The sequence below is a fragment of the Miscanthus floridulus genome, chromosome 8 (genome assembly GCF_019320115.1).
Source record: "Miscanthus floridulus cultivar M001 chromosome 8, ASM1932011v1, whole genome shotgun sequence".
NCBI lineage: Eukaryota > Viridiplantae > Streptophyta > Magnoliopsida > Poales > Poaceae > Miscanthus > Miscanthus floridulus.
Window position 1 is genome coordinate 118,151,422 of NC_089587.1, and position 12,897 is coordinate 118,164,318.

The following is a 12,897-nucleotide window of genomic DNA, read 5'->3' on the forward strand; positions in this document are numbered from 1 at the left end:
CTGACGATTGTTGACGAAGCAGAGGGCTGCTCCGACGGTCCAAAGCAGGAGCAGAACACGGCTGGGGCGCAGGAACCGTGACATGTTGCCAAGAACTGCAGGGTCAGGGTTCGATCATGGGTTTATCCACGCTTATATTATTTTGTAATAAAATAATAACTAGCCCATTGCATGCACTCTTAATTTTAACACAAGCGTTACAAATTCTTGGATGAAGTTAGGCCCCATAGAATATCAAAATTGTTTTTATGCATGTGATACTACCCTAGTTTGCTCATATTCTAACTCGATCAGTACTCCTTCTATTCCTTTAAACATACGCCATACGCTTGCAATATATTATAACTTTTTATAAAAAGACGTGTGAAATACGAAACTGTCATTGCATATTTTGCGCACTGATTAACCAATAGATATGTCACACATAGGAACTTCAGTTAACAAGTGCTCAGTATACTTTTCTCTTTGCATCGCGCCTCAATTTCTGTTTGGCTTGTTTAATTGAAATTTTACTTTGAGTTGTGTGTTTGACAATGGAATAGTTATATATGATCGTCCCTGGATACATCAAGATAGGTTTTCCTATATCAACAATTACATGCATAAGTGGATAGTTTTTAGAAGGAAGTATTCTAGATTATCTTTAAAAATAATATAGGTGTGAATAATGTAGACGTTAGGTTATACAAACAATCACTACACAAAATGGAAATTCCTTGGGGGTCCAGGATTTCCTTCACTGCCAAAATCCAACCGCCAAGGAATTTATCATTTCCTTGGGGGTTGTAGTAAAGCAAGGAAATGTGTATCCTTGGCGGTTCCACTCGGCCTCCAAGAAAATATGCAACTTTTCTTGAGTGCTGTTGTGAACCGCCAAGGAAAAGACCATTTCCATGAGTGTTGTTGCAAACCATCAAGGAAAACATTTTTTAAAAAATTAATATTTTTATGAATTTTTCAAATGATCTCGGATGGAGAAATGACCTAAATAAAAGGTGTAGTACTCGAAAAGATCTAAAAATCCTGTTCAAATTTTTTTCATTTGAATTCATTTATTGCGTGAAATATGCATTACAAAATTCACCAGACTAAATACAAAAGCAATGCATTAGCTATTCAATCACAGATGATTTCGAGGTGCAATGGTAAGGACGTAACCATGCGAAGGTTGATGTTGCGAGTTCGCTGCTCAGTTAGAGTTTTGAGATTTAGCCACAGAGTTTTGAGATTTTTGAACCTTTTTTTGACATACTTTCTTGTTGGTTAACATATTTCCTTGGAGGTTAGTCACCCCCAAGAAAATGAATTTCCTTGACTGCCGACTCATTTTCTTGTCGTCTTGGCAATCTAGTGTATGTCCATATTTTTCTTAGAGGTTGGCAGCCAAGGAAAACTTCCTTGAGGGCTAGCCGCCAAGGAAATTCTATTTTTCTTGCCATCTAACCTTAGTGATTCATGCTTGACGGTTGACCGCCAATGACTATTTCCTCGGCGGTTTTTGGCCGCCAAGGAAATTCGATTTTGTAGTAGTGAATGTGGTGTAGTTACTTTTGGATCTTGTTAACAATGCTAGGGATGACTAATTTAGATGCAAATTTAAGCCATAGGTGTTGAAGCTTAGCTCAAGATTAGGGAGTTACTATTATTGTTCATACTAGCATAGGTGAGTAATTTAGATGAAGGTTGGAGGGTATTTTAGGTTAGAAATTTTTGGATAAACCGGTCCGTAGCTAATCAAAATTACTTATATTTGCTCTCTTTAGTTTGTTCGTATTCTAAGATAATACTCCCTTTGTTCTCTTATAAGTCATTTTATGTTGTAAGAAAGCCGTACAAAATACGATACAGCTAGCGCCCGGACATCCGGATGCGGGCGTCCGTCCCGACGAAGCTTGTGCGAATAACCATGCCTCACGCATGCCGCCCGTTTTTCACCCTCTATGCGTGGACCTCACCGTTACTTCATTTCGCGTGCGCAAGCGGGAAACCCCATGGGTCGCCCATCCCGCCTCGCGCGAATAACCGCGCCGCACACGTGCCACCCATTTTTTCCCTATGCGTGGACCCCACTGCTGCTTCCTTCCTTGACCACCCACGTCTGCTTTGTTTCACACGCATAGGAAACCCGTGGGTCACCTACCCGAACTCAAACATATGCAACATCCAGATCCACTCTTATAACATCCAAATAAAACAATTGCAGCATATGTCTAAAACAGATAAAATATCCAGATCTACTCTTGCAACATTCAGATAAAACAATTGCAACATACGTCTAAAACGGATGAAACATTTGAAACATACACTTGCAACATACGTGTATAGCCATTGCACACATAAGCATCATCCAGATCTATTTTTGCAACAATGTACGCTTGAAACAGATAAAATATTTAGAACATACACTTCAAACATATGTGTATAGCCTGAAACATATGTAACATCCCAACCTATTTTTGCAACATCAATATAAAACACTTGCAACATACCTCTAAAAAACTTGAAACATACGTTTGTAACATACGCTTTCAGCGCAACATCTCCTTGCTGCTTTGGCGAATGGAGGCTCGTCGGGGCGGGGAGGTCACCAGTGTAGCGCTCGCCGGCGGCACGGAGCTCGTCAGCAACGCGGAGCTGGGCGATGGTGCATAGAGGGTAGGGTGGGGGCGGCACGGGTGGTGGTGACGACGCAAAGGTTGGTTGGGCATGGCAGTGGTGACGCAAAGGGTGGGTGTGGGCGCAGCGGCAGCGACGACGTAGAGGGCGGGTGGGGATGGCAACAGTGGCACAGAGGATGGGGTGGGGCGGGGCAACGGCGACAACACAGAGCGCAGGTGAAGGTAGCGGCGGTAGTACGCAAAGGAGTGGAGCTCGAGCATGTCAGCCTCAGGACGTGGCGTCTATACCGTACAAAATGTACTATTTATTTGCATGGTAATTTATACTACTTGTCCCAAAGTATAGCTACTTCGTTGTTTGTTTTAAGTCAAACCATTTTTATTATGACTAAATTTATACAAAAATAATTAACATATGTAACATCATCAAATAAGACATTGTGAAAATTTATTTCATAATCGATCTGATGATACTAATTTGTTGTCCTAATTGGTGATACTTCTACAAATTCAGTCAAACCTAATATAGTTTGACCTAGGACATATCTCAAAGTAGTTGTCTTATGGAAGGTGTGCAACACATGAGGCTAAGAGGCTGGGGGAATGAACTACATCACTTAAAACATAAACCTAGGCTCAACTTGATATAGAAACAACATAAGCTAACTAGCATGATGTGCATGCATGTTTTTTAATGTGCTCTAGCTTAACCAATCCAAAAGGAGTTTTGCAACCTAGAGCCAATCCTAACATGTGTAACAATAAAGGGTATTATGGTAGTTTAACACAACTTGTTGTTTTGGTTTTAGCAGACAAATTGCCCAATTTCGGCTAACTACTCTATGCACATCCCTTTTGTCCATCATTAGTTGAATGTCGAATGACATCACAAAGATAGGTTGGCTAGCAGCACCTGTCATCGATCCACTTTTAGATTCATCATGAGGCAAAGAAGCAAAACAGATTTAATTTTCTTCCCACCCCTCTTATCTAGATTATCATTCATAGCTGACAACATATTCTTTTGAAAAGCCACAAGCATATGTGAAAAGCAATCCATCGTAGGATTCTTATGGGTGGAAATACTTACATTGATCTTTACTTAAAATGTGGATATCGTGGAAGCAGTGGCAGAGTCAGGATTTTCAATTTGGGTATTCCCACCTTCCAAACAAAAAAGTCTAAACCAAGGTTCAGAATATACTTCATAAGGAACTTACAAAATACTTAAGGAGAATTACAATTTTGCTCTAACTTTGCAATCCTTTATGGCTTAGAAGTAGTTGATGATGTCAGTCAAAACTTCTGCCCAATAAATATGACCAAGTTGTATTAGAGACTGTAAATCAAAAATCAACTAAGTTAGTGAATCAACATTCACTTCATCAAAGTGAATCACTTAATCCTCAACCTCAACTAAATCATTGAATTACTGAATCAACAAATCAACTTGTCCTGGCTACCATCAGTAGGGAGCCTACCGTCACCCCTCAGCCACCCAGGCCTTCAACCATGCCATCCCTAGCCTTGGCTTACCAATCAACATGACATTGGCGATCGTCGCCCCTCTGCCCCTATGAGCCAGCTGCTAGGTGCAAAGGCACCTAGCATGTAGCCTCACCAGGAGCCCCAGCCACCACGTACTAGGGACTACTGTTAAGGATGGATATGATTTGTCCTTGGCCGATGTAGGAATTGTCACCAAATAGGGAATTAGAAGATGTCGAGATTATGAGTTTGAGTTGGATGAAGGCCGAAGGGGTGCATGGGTGAAACGATCCAGGATGGCTAGAGGGGAGTGAATAGCCTATTAAAAAAATCCAACAAAGACACAATACTAGGCACAAGTGATTAGTACAAGAGATGGCCCTAATAGCAACTATTGCCTAGCTTAGCACTTCAAAGCAAGCCCTCTAAACAATTCTAGTAATAAGGATTATCACAACTACTAGAGCATATAAACTAACACAAGCAAGCTACTTGACTAACTGAGCTACACAAGGAAAGCAACTACATGAGCTACACTACTCGACTAGGAGAGCTACTCTAGCAACTACACAAGCACAAGAATAATAATGTTAATGCAAGTGTAGAGAGGGAAAACCACATGGGGCAAGTGACACAAGATTTACCCTGACTTACGGTTGCTTGCTAGCAACCTACGTCCTTGTCAAAGTGAGTCCTTGGATTCCTGGTCCTACGCAAGAGAAAAGCAAGCCATCAATCTTGACCCTCAACATGGGTGATCGCCTATGACCTAGTGAATCAACAAGGGACACCAACTAGCCTCTTAATTCCACTAGAGTTGCTCTTTGCAATCTCCCATGGGCAAGCACAAGATCCCTCACAATCAATCAATTGGAGCCACCAAACAATCACCAAATGGTGTTCAACAATCCCAACCAACTCCAAACTGTCAATTTGGCAGCAGCCATCAAGAGTAACAAGGAAACTGCAGCCACCATGCTTTTCTAGTTCCACAAGGTGCGCTAGATCACTCCTAAATCTCACTCTAGATCAAACTCAAGTCAAGCAAGTGAGTGGAGTGTGTTCTTGAGCTCTAAGAGAGAGTGTGTATGAGTGAAATATCTAAGAGAGCCCAAATGGCCAACACCCTCTTCTATTTATAGCCCTCTTAAAACAACTAGGCGTCGTATGCTTTTGGTAGGCTGTTTGCGGGTTCACCGAAAAAGTACGGTGACCACTGGAGAAAAGGTTCTGCCCTGACCTCTAATAGCTATCCAACTGTCAAATTAAAATGGTCATATAGATATTGGATTACCCTATCTTCAGGTGCTCCAGTGAGACTACCATCATAGAAATCTAGTGGCTGTCCCGAGCCTAGATGCGCTGTGCACAAGCACTACAACCTGCTTTCTCTGGTAATCCCCAGGGGCGTCATTGGACTTGTCTGGTGTGGGCCAGAAAATCTTTTGTAGAAACATTTTACACCATTGGAAAACTCCAGTTCTCCCCACACGTCACCATCGGAGAAAGCGCCTCTACAGCTCAAAACTCCCGCGTGCACAAGTGATCTCCACATGTCCCCCCTAAGGAGCCTAAGCTCCGATGGTTTGGCTTGGCCACCACCGGATAAATCTTGTGGCCTGTAAGACAGCTCAACCAGTTAGCCAAACAGGGGTCTCTGGCATAGCCTTGTCTCCGATGCTTCCCCATCAGGGGCACCAGATAAATTCAATGAGTGCAATGAAGCTGCACTAAGCCCTTCTCTCAAAGCTCTTTTCAATTGTGGCAACTCCAAATGTGTTTCACATGAACACCAACACCTTCAGCACATGAGTTAGCATTTTTAAAACATTTTCAAAGTATGGTCAACCTGGTGGCTCTAGATAATCGTAATCTCTTTAGAGTTCCACTCTTAATAGTATGACTATCTATCATAAACTCGACTTTGTACTCTATTGTACTTTGGCCAATAAAAGCAAAGCCCTATTGATATACATTTGCCTTCAGGCTTGTTCCTAACTTTATATCCTTCTTTTCTCTCCAAGGTTGAGAACTTGCTTCTATTGGTGAGCATTATCATCTCCACCATCTTCTAGCCTTGATCAATTTATTCATGTGGGCCTAGCACAATCATCTTCATTGAAGGCATCAGTCCACTAGTTGTTAGTCAATTACTAAAACCAAACTAGGGCTTTCAATGTACGTGTCAAACCTAAGTGGGCTAGTGTCTAGGGTCTACAGAAGGAAGGCAAGATTTAATGGGCTGTTTTTTGATTGGATAAACATAGAACAAGTCTAGTAGTCATTATACATATGAATATACCTACATATGTGTTGTTGCAAAATAGTAGGGTATTCCTAAGAATACCCAGGAATCACTTTAGCTCTACCCATGGCTCGTGGTGTGGCTTCAACTAGCGTGTCTCCTAAAGCTCTCTTTGGGAGATTGTCCACTGACGGTAGCAGGAACGGTGAGGATCAATAATAGGGCTTGATCATGGCATGGTGATGGAGTTGTTCCCACTTATTTAATTTGGATGGGTGTTCGTTAGAGTAAGGTGATTGATTTTCTTCTTGCCTTGCTAAGAAGTCATTAGTATGGTGATCTGAACTTTTTACTATTTGATGGTGATAGTGTCTAGTATATGGTAGCCACTAGCCTGAATGCCATGGTAGGAATGCATGGTTGTCTAATAAGACCTTGCAGGGATATGATGATCCATGTGTGATGAAAGATGCTACTCCATCGTCCATCCGAATGTATATTGGGGACATCTTTGAATTCACAACTTATGATTTGTTGGCGAAATTTGCTTAATATTTTTGCTTGGTGCACATATAATACTCTTAGTTTCCCTGGTCGTTTATTGTGCTCTCAGTGATTTTGTGATTTTGATGGCATAAAAGTTGTAATGTATATCATTGTCACTTCCACCGTCTAACTTGACTTGACTTGTACGATTTGCCAATGGCTCCTCGGACCAGATGGTCAGGATGTCCGGTCAGCACTCTTGCGTGCAGGGTTCGAACTCCCACGGGTGCGCTCGTTCGCCTGCTGGAGTTAAAAAAAAATTCCCTCGCCTGTCCCGAGTTTCCCAAAGCACAGATAAATGGACTGGCCCACTCACAGGGTACCAGACCCCTGTGTAAGGGCGGGGCACGGGGTTCGGAGGTTTTCTCGGCCTGTGTGAGAATGTCTTCTTCCTTAAACACAAAGTTGCGGAGACTGTCTGCCCACCGCAGACCGAGTTTTTTTTAACTTGACTTGTACGATTTATGGCTCGGGTAGTCATGTTATTCCAACCCACAAGGCACAACTTTAGCATGGCGTGTTTCTATAGTTCCTGTTTATTATCAACTGGATTTTGGCTCGTTTTGACGATGAAAGCTTTTCTTGGTCTAACGGTGGAAACAACGTATCGGTTGGCTGAGTGTTTGAGTATTCTTCTTCAACGAGGTTACTTTATTATACCATTGATGAGGGGAAATTCTCCGATGTCATTCTCATCTCCGCAAAGACAACGATTGTAGAGCCAAGGTTGCAACATCTCTTCACGCGGATATTGTGGGATATTGTTGTAGGAACTTCGAAGTTTGAATTGGCAGTCTAAATTGGTGAAGAGAAATTAATGAGATCAAAACCCTTGGGCGGCCTAGGCATAAAGGACTTGCCATACTTCAACAGAGCGCTACGCCTCATATGTATGTGATGCAGATGGGTAGCTCCACCAGATGAACCATGGACTGGACTGATAATTAAAACGGGTAATACTGAGGAGAAACCTTCAAAAACTTGCACAATAATCACGCTAGGCAATGGGAAAAGGACAAGATTGTTGGAAAGACAATTGGTTAAACGAGAAAGCTCCCATAGACATCGCTCCAACGTGCTTCAGGCTGGCATGGCGCAAAAATCAATCTGTCGAGCGCCTTAGCATTGTAGGGATGACGGTGGATGCGTGGACTTGGCTGAATGAACACGGAGGAACAGTTCCACCAGTTTGTTGATATTTGGAGCCAGCTGCAGAGAACTCAATTACACAAAGATGAGGACACCATTTCCTGGCGCTTTGAATCTTAAGGGAGATGTTCAGCAAATTCAGCATACAACGTGTAGTTTATTTGTCTTTTCATATTAGAATTGGGACAAGGTATGAAAAGTAAAAGTGGAGCCAAAGTGTCATTTCTTCGTTCGTCCATTGCTCCAATCAAAACTGCCGACGGTTGATCAAATCATCCAATGGGGAGGACAAACATACCAATTTGCAAATTATGTCACTGTAGACAAGAAACTCAATTACACATGATGGCCAACTGGCAACTGTAGTTATGCCAAAAGGTTATGGCAATAGGTGGGGCTCTCATACATTGAACAAGGTTTGTCAATTACCAGGACAAACATCAAAGAATGGTGGACTCAGATTATCAAAACACAAGGGCAAGGGAAAGATGTGCAGCGAGCAAGTCTAATAACCTACACTGCTTGGAATTTATGGAAGGAAAGATGTCTAATAACCTACACTGCTTGGAATTTATGGAAGGAAAGATGTAGGCGAGTCTTTGGCAACAAGGTGCGCACTACAGAGGAAGTGTTCCACGAGATCACCAATGATGTACAGAAGCTCGGTCTAGCGCACCAGGAGTTCCAGTAGCTTTTCACTAGATCATATAATTTTTTTTCTTTCTTTGCTTCTTTCCTTTTCATTGTAAATATTCAGACTATGCTTCCTACTTAATGAAAATGCAGCGCACCTGCCAGTTATGTTCAAATAAAAAGGAACTTGGAAGTCTGATATGATGGAACGCATGCAGGGTCGAAGGCATATGTAGGCCTCCAACCCCTAACTTCAAGCTTAAAACATAGTACTCTCTCTGTCCTGTAATATAGTGTATTCTAAAAATTTTAAGATAAATTAAGAGAGAACATAAAAGATACGTGTACCCTCATTTTATTTCCTAAGCAGACGCTAAAATCAACATGATTAATGGTGATTGGTTGATAAATAAAAAGTATTTAATGCAAAATTGGTTTTGTCCTCTAGAATGCATCATATTTGATGACAAATTTTGAATGCTAGAATGCACTATATTATAGGACGGTCTGCTAAGGCCTTTCCGGAGAACTAGCAGACCTTCCGAAACCATGTCACGCCCTCCAGGTGTTAGGGCATCCACGAGATCTAACAATGACGAGTTTATACTAATGATATCTCTATTCCAAATTAAACATTTTTTTAAAGGAACAAGCGAAGGGCGGGCCTGGTGCAAGCGGTAGAGTCTTATCGCCTTTGACAGAAAGGTCCTGGGTTTGAGTCGCGGTCTCCTCGCATTGCACATGTGAGGGTAAGGCTTACCACTGACACCCTTCCCAAAATCCCGCACAGAGCGGGAGTTCTTTGCACGGGGTACGCCCTTTTTTTAAAAGGAACAAGCATGAGAGTTGTTGATTATATTAAAAGTAAGATGAATTCATATTGGATAAAACGAGAAAATTATAACACAGCAACGGGACCATGAAGGGTCGAGCAAGAATAACAAACAAAAACAATGACAAAACTAACAACTAAATTAAATCCGGATTGAAACATCAACATTGTTGAGGACATGCAGCCTTCGGATATGGCCACTGATTATAAGGTGAGCTTATTCCTATATTTGCATAATGATAAAACCAAGAATTAGTTGCTACCTAGTATTGGTATTTCAAATGTACTTAGGAACAACGCCGATGATGATGGAGCATGAGACCAATCTCAAGATGCAAATCCATCAAAGTTGAACATTCAGTTCGCCGATAGCCCGACATTGTTGCATTACGAAGGTCATAACTCTTTCATACTTAGTGCGATTGAGGCAAATGAGTACACGATGGAAAGCTTACTTGATATGTTTTCAAATGGGTCTAGTTTGACCTCAAACTATTCCTTTGGGGAGGACATCCAAGGGCTTCCTTTTTATGTTCTCCATATCCTTAGAGCTTGCCCCAACTTGGGCCAGGGTCACAGGCCCATGATGATGACGTTGTCCTCAGATGAAACGGAAACTTGTCGTGATGGCTTGGAAGCCTTGCCGCCGTGATCTTGAGGTGAAACCTGAAATATAGTAACTTCCTTTAATTTTAGATTTCACAATTAATGATTTTAGGTTTCACAAAATACTACCTCCACACTAAAAACATTGCATTCTAGGTGTATCCTTGGTTAACGTGCCTAAAGTTTGATCAAATATATAAGTAAAAATATTAATGTCTATAATATTAAATATATATTATAAAAGTATTTCACATGATAAATATTAGTATTTTTTATATAAATTTGGTTAAATTTGTCATACTGAAACATGACACTGTTTAAAATTGTATCCTTTTTGACACAGGAGTAATAACTACTTCCTTTGTCCTAAAATAAGTGTCGTTGTGTGATTTATGTTGGTCGAACTTTATTAAATTTGCTAGTTTTATAAAAATATTAACATTTGTATCTCCAAATAAACTTATTTATTATGAAAATATATTCAATGATTTACATAATGATATTAATTATATAATATAAATATTGATATTACATATGTTTGGTCAAAGTTGAGGGCATGTTTGGTTCATGCCGAAGTTTGCCACGCCAAATCTTAGGCAAACTGACTGCCATGAAAAGTGTGTCTAGCAAATCAAAGTCATACTTGTGATAAAGTTTAGTAAGAAAATAAGTATATAACATGCGAGATATGGTGATATAAAAGTGGAGCACACTATAATTATGGCAGTGAACCAAACATATAATTATGAAAGTGTAGCACATTATAGTTTTAGGTCATTTTTTATAGGAATTACTTCCTCTGTCCCTAAATAATTGTCATTTTCACTTTCCGAGAAACAACTTTAACTAAATATATATAAATAGTAATATTTATAATATGTATATAATTAATATCATTAGATAGATCGTTAAATCTATTTTTATAATAAATTTATTTAGAGATACAAATACTGTAAATATTTTTTATAAATCAAATCAAATTAATTGCATGAAAATTAAAAAAAAACAGCAGTTATTTTGGGCGTGTTTGGACCACGCCAGACCCTGCAGCACATGTGACGCCTTAGATTTGGCAACCGTTTGATTGCCGTAGTTGAGGCGCGCCACATCCGCATCTCGCCAACGCCATGCAAGCCATTTTCCACACCAAACGTCGCCAAAAATCTGGCGAGCGATTTCCTCGCCGAGCATTTGGCGCGGCCCCAACCTCGCTGCGGAGTATGTAGGCGCCATCAAACAGGCCTCTATGGACGGAGGGAGTAGACAGTAGACTAGAAAAGGATTATTTCTCGGTTCAGCTACCGCTGGAGCTCCGGCCGCAGCAGTAGCTGCAGCTGTTCAGGCACAGCACATACGCACAGTGACTGAAAAGACAAGTCACGAAGGGCTCTTTAACAGTGTCGACTCTGTTCTTGGGTCTGATTTTTGGGTTAGTTAGCGTTTGAGAAAAACACTGTTGAATGATCGGTTTGGACTGCGAACAGGCTGGCTCTTGTTAAAGGCGCAGGTTCTCGCTCGGTCGCTCTGCCCACAAGAACGAAGCAAAACCTTAGTACGAATCAACAAGAACATCGTTTTTCTATCGAGGATCAAGGTATCTATCGCCACCATCCGCCCTCCTCCTCCCTCTAATGCCTGTCAAAGTCGTCCCCTTTCGCATGATTAATCTGGGTCCAAATCTGCCTCCGCAGAAGAGCAAGAATCCCCCATCTCGCAGTCCCCGTCCCCATCCCCAGTCCCCTCACCGTTGCTTGCTGACGATGCGTCGATTCTGTTGTGTCTGACAGGTGCTCCGATCGATGGCATCCCTCCCCATCAAGCCTCTGGACGGCGCCGGCGGCTACCTGCGGTGGAAGGAATCGTTGCTCCTCCGCGTGCACACCGTCGGCGTCGCCCACGTGCTCTTCGAGGCCTGTCCCGCCGGCGCCGGCGCCGGCCACGAGGCCGCCACCGCCAAGAAGTGGGCGCGCGACGACGCGGTGTGCCGCGGCCACATCCTCTGCACGCTTTCCGACCGACTGCTGCCGGACTACGCCCGCTTCGCCACGGCCGCCGAGCTGCGGCGCGCGCTGGCGGCGTGGAGGTGCCGTCCTACTGGAGGGACAGGTTCGATGAGTTCCGCTTCGACAGAAGCACCGGAGATGTCTTCCTGGAGCAGCTCGCGCACGCGGAGGCTCTGGGCGCCGCCGCAGAGCTCAGCGATGGCGCCGTCGCCTTCGGGCTGCGTAGAAAGATCCCGGCGACGATTAGCTTGGCCGTCACCCGTGGCAAGGAGTTGGAGTCTATCTGGGAGGTCGCTCGGAGCGTCGTGTCGGACGGCGTGGATCCTTGGAACCAGTACCGCGGCAGCGACGACGACGACGACGACGGTCCAAAACCTGAGCAGAACACGAGTAGCAGGAAGCGTGCCATCGGCCTGTTCGCTTGGTTTCAACCAGCCCAAACCAGCCAGCCAACAGTGTTTTTCTCTTATAATAAATCAGCACCAGTCAGTCTAAATCAGCTCAGAAACCAACCAGCGAACATGCCGCATGTCGGAACACGTTGCCAGGCGCAGGGCTTGACCATGGGCTTGCCCACGCTAGCTGTGGTCCTGTGGATGTCAAGAGCAGTGAAAAATGGTTACCCACTCCCAGTCTTTAGATGATGTTAGTGTTTGTATTCTGTAATCTAGATGCTAGACTGAATTGTGCCTGCTAAATGCCCGCTGACGCTATGCTATAATGCACGTCCGCTTGAGATGCTATCAAGCATTTTCAGGCATGTTTAGTCAAGAGTCA

General features: G+C 42.7%; 1 pseudogene; it reads left to right on the forward strand.

The window, feature by feature from the left end:
* Positions 1-11,916: 11,916 nt before the first annotated feature.
* Positions 11,917-12,891, forward strand: LOC136473389 (uncharacterized; annotated as a pseudogene).
* Positions 12,892-12,897: the final 6 nt, after the last annotated feature.